At 44.6% G+C, this 4848-nt stretch overlaps 1 protein-coding gene across 2 annotated transcripts in view; it reads left to right on the top strand.

The window, feature by feature from the left end:
- The window catches only part of IFT140 (intraflagellar transport 140), a 78656-nt gene that overhangs the window by 60532 nt on the left and 13276 nt on the right, over positions 1–4848 (top strand). The gene's annotated exons all lie outside the window — the stretch shown is intronic.

Genomic DNA, 4848 nt, shown 5'->3' with positions numbered 1-4848 from the left:
GAAAAGACATATGGAGACTTCTAAAGTTGTCCCTCCTCCCCTTGGAGCGTCCCCTTCCCGCCTCACTCCTCCCCTCAGTGCGAGCCGGGGGGCTGCGGGACATCGGGGTCCCCTGTGCTCCCACACAGACCCCTGGGCGTCGGGCTGCAGCGTTAGGAGGCTGCCATCCCTCCTTGCAACCCTAGATTGGAATCTAGCAGCCAAACAGAAAATGTAAAGCTGGGAGAAGATACGTGGGTGCCTGAACGAAGTCGCGAGCGTGTTGGTGTGATGGAAGCTGGGGATTGCTGGGCTGTGGCTGTGGGACAGATGCGGCCCTGAGCCCCACGTCCAGCTCTGCTGCAGCCGCTCCTTGCTCTGAGCCCATCGGCAGTGTCTAAGCTGAACAAACAAAAAACCCCACGACGGCACTAGGTTTAACGTCTGGTAATACTCGTGCCTTGTGAAGGGGGGTGGTGGTCTTGTCAGCCTGCAGAGTGAGGAACCAGGAGTCAGGAGAGATGGGCACAGTGCTGAGGTGTGTCAGCAGTTCACATCCATGGGATTAACAAAACGAGAGTGAAAAATGTTTAAAGCAGTGGTGTTTTTTTTTTGTCAGCTAGGTGTCATTACCTGTAGTAAACAGATCCCTACTGACATGCACAGTGGAGATTTGTTTTAAGGAGATTTTTAGTTTTTCTGAGACTTGTTGCTAACAGGGGTGGAAAATGGTTCAGTGAATCCCACACAACCCTGTAGTCAGCTTTCAGCCATCAGAATTGAACACACAAAGCTTGCTGTAAATTCCCCTCCCGTCTGTGTGCTTGGTTCATTTCAGTCCTTAGACAGATGAAGCTTGAGGCACTTTGTGCGTTCGCAGCAGTGCAGCATCATTTGTGTCTGTTTTTCCTGTAAGTGATTGGTCATATTGGTATACATCCGTGTTCTTAGAAATTTGGCAAACACTGCTATTGGCAAACATTTATAATCATTCTTCAAAGAAATGTCTGAACAGCAATGACCATACTTTTGTAGCGAGAGACCATGGATTTTTTTTTTTTGTTATTTTAAGCCTGCAGCAGGGCAGATGATGTGGCCATCGTAGATGATGCCAAAGATAAACCTGTTCTATCCAGCAGTAAACTTGTCTCTGCTCCTTCCTGATTTTTTGGTCACTGATTTTTCAGTGATTTATTGAAGCCTGAGGACGCATCTTGTAGTTACAGTGAGATGATCATCTCAGAACGTGCTGTGTAATTTTATGTCCATGTTGTCCCTGTAGGTGAGGATGGTCTCATTGCAGCCAACTCCAGGCTTATGATGGGAATGTTTCTGGGAGCTCCAATCCCTCCATACAGAGCAGATGGGATGGCAGCACTGCGGTCTTCATCCCACCCAGATAACACACAAAGTGTATCTGAGGAGCAATGCAAAGCAGCGATAATTGCTGTCTGCAGTAATTTAGCAAGCATGTTTAGCAAGACTTTTTTTCCCATGGCAGAATTTCTGGTGGCTGGCCTTGTCCATAATGAGCTGTTTGCCGTCTTCCGTGACGAGGTGCAGTTCTGTTCAGTGGTGGGTTACATTTTCCCATGCAATTTGCAAAGCAGCTTGTAGAGCACTTGGGGCATTTCTGTGTGAGAAATAATGTAATTCTACTTTTGGAGTCTCAGTGATTTGAATAACTAGTTGATTCTGTACGGAGTTTCTCTGTTTAGTACCTAATAAATTCTCTTTGCATTTGTTTATGTAGGACATGATCTATTGTTGAAACAGCATTCCATGGACAAGTGGTTTTTTTAATCATTTATCATTCTATTCAACCAATAACGACATCAAAAACTGAAAAGTTGGGGCATACTTGAAAGGAGTAGGTTGGACCAAATGAAAAGCAAATGAGTTTTGAAAAGATCCAGTAAGTTTTCCTGGCTTCCTCTTACTAAAATGGCTCAGTTATTATTATTATTATTATCATTATTATTTTTATTAGCTCCTCACTGTCTCATTCAGGTTCTTGTTGGCACTTAGTGATGTTCTCTTCGCACAGAGATCTTATGCTTCTAGTACAGAACAGTCAGGGAATCCTGCCTGTCCTTTAAAAGAGAAGAAATCACTGCAGTGAACACTTCTCTGCTGACAGATGTGTACGAGCATATTCCATTCTTAGTCCTTCCAGTCCTTTCTTGGAACTGAAGTGCACATAATTTCAGAACAGGAAGCAAAGAATACCAATGATAACCAAGCAGCTTTATTTCCATTTGTATAAAAATAGATAGTGTGATTTTGCCAAATACTGCAACAGAATACCACATATTGAAAAAATCTTAGGAAAAGGTCTGAGTGGGTGTTTGGAGGAATTGGGTGACTGATTTTCTTGTGCCTAAAGCAGTACTTATTGCAGTACTTAGGACACAAGGTTTTGTTTGATGTAATTCACACAAAACTACGGCTTGCTGTTGACTTTACCAGGATAAGTTTGGAGTAGGCAAAGCCATGTATTCAATATGACACCAATATCATTCTGTAAGACTTTTCCTGCTTTATCAAGCATTTTGTTTCTGCCAGGGAAGAATTCCTAAGAATAGTCCAGGCAGTTTTCAATGTTTTAAACATATATGAAAAATGCTCGACACCTTTCCCAGAATAGCATTCATTTAATATGATGAACTTCCCAATTACAAGAGAAAAGGCAGCATCCCACCAGCTCTGGTATTGTAGCTCCGTGTTGATTTTGCATTGATTTGAAGATAAGATCAGTGTTCAGTTCTTAGATGTCTTTAAAGATTTACGCTTCTAAACGATGAGGTTGGAAGCCCCATTAACCTTCAATGTCAAGTAGTGTGTCTGATGTGGCCATGTCCGAGCCCTCAGTAGCCACTATGGTCCGTGACGTGATGCTTTTGTCCTGTAACCAGTCTAGCAAACCTTGTACTGTGAAGTTGCTTGCAGAATCACCTACTGTTCACACAGAGGGTGGTGAGGCACTGGCACAGGTTGCCCAAGGAGGCTGTGGATGCCCCATCCCTGCAGGCATTCAAGGCCAGGCTGGATGTGGCTCTGGGCAGCCTGGGCTGCTGGTTGGTGACCTGCACACAGCAGGGGGTTGGAACTGGATGAGCACTGTGCTCCTTTGCAACCCAGGGCATTCTGTGATTCTATGATTCTTTGATTCTATGATTCTATGATTCTATGCTATATTTAAGACAGATTGCATTATTCTAACACTTCTTTTGGGGCTAGTCAGGTGCAGTTTCAATTTACTGATATCCAGGCAAGGGTGCACGTAATTAACATTTGGAAAATGGTGATATATATTGTTAATTTTCCTTAGGAAGCAGCACCTGCTTTGTCCCATCCTTTTCCTTTGCATGGAAAACACCCAAGAGCAGCATGTAGGCGATGGGTGGAGGATAGGGACAGGGTGGTGCTCAGTGTTTGTCCAGGGCAGCCCAGACGTGGTTTACATTGTGGTGAGTCTCTCAGTAAACACTTAGCACCAGAACAGTACATCCACTGTGTGCCTGTTAGTTGAACTGCTGAGAATCTCATCCTTCTGTCTGCTCTTTGCTCAAGAAAAACTGCCACTTGCTCAGCAGTGAAACCTGGATTTCCCTCTGTAGTGGTGCAGGCTGTGTCTGAGGCACAAGGGACACTCACCCACCCCAGGTGCTGTGCTGGGATGCGGCCTTGTGCTGGAGTTACTGGGGGAGGGTGGTTGAGACTGAGATAAATACGTGCTCTGTTTTCGTCACTTGTTCAAATGGAAGTGTTACACCACATGTCCTCGGTGACTGGCAGGAAAATCTACCCACCTCCCCACAGCATTACAGCATTACATAAATCACGTAGTGTTGTAGATGCCATGTCTGATGCTTATAGCATTGCCCTGTTATCAAAGTGGGGCCCAAGTTGAAAAGAGAGATTCTTTCTTTTCCTGGTCAAGATATTAGAGATGAGATGGAATGCAAGTATGTGCCTTTTTCAAATGAACCCCATTAAAGGAGGAGAGAGAGTTGTAAGATGCTTCAGACACGTGAATCTCCAGCACTTTAAATAATACTCCTTTTCCTGTTGTGTTTTTTGTTGTGTGGAAAAATATATAGCGATAGAAGGGTTTGTGAAATCAGATGTTGAATGATGGAAGCGTCATTTCACAGAAAAACAGATCCAGAAAGGTGAGAACGCTGTTAGAAAAACTATTTCATCAAATACGTGGAAAAACTTGTGTCTGAAGGGGCATCAAGGTTTTGTTTGGAATCTGTCGTGCTCCTGCATGGCCTGAAGCTCAGGGTGCCCAGGCAGTTTGCTGACGTGCTGCACGGGCAGGCTCAGCTCCCTGAGACAAGCAGGGAGGGCGTTCCTGCGTCTCTGCTGGGGCTGCATCTGGTCTCCGTTAAGGATCCAGTTGTGGCTAACGAAGCACAGATGTGAGCTGCTTTCCAGAGGGAAGAAAAGAAAGAGGAGGAGGGGAAGAACAGGAAGTTCTCAGAATGTGGTCTGGGGGGGAGGGTAAATCATTCCTTGGCCTTGTGTATGTGACAGCAAGGCCAGCCCTGGGAGAAGAGTTGCTGCCTTTTAAGGATGTAAAGACAGACGTGTCTTTCTCCCTGACCTACCAACTGTCAAAAAAGAAACTGTTCTTGCCTTGGATTACGTGAGAATGTTCAGCTCCTGGCGTTTCTTGTTTCTTAACCTGGCTTGCATTGTTTGTGCATATCTTGAGACAGCAAAACTGAAGCGTGGCTGTCCCTGGGGCTGTTCTGATGCTGGAGATGTCTTGCTGCTCACTGAGGAATAGAATAGAATAGAATAGAATAGAATAGAATAGAATAGAATAGAATAGAATAGAATAGAATAGAATAGAATAGA

Source organism: Lagopus leucura, unplaced genomic scaffold (genome assembly GCF_019238085.1).
Source record: "Lagopus leucura isolate 7727_CA_CO unplaced genomic scaffold, USGS_WTPT01 Super-Scaffold_760, whole genome shotgun sequence".
NCBI lineage: Eukaryota > Metazoa > Chordata > Aves > Galliformes > Phasianidae > Lagopus > Lagopus leucura.
The sequence above is the reverse complement of the archived record's forward strand: the minus strand, read 5'-3'. Positions and strand labels throughout refer to the sequence as shown.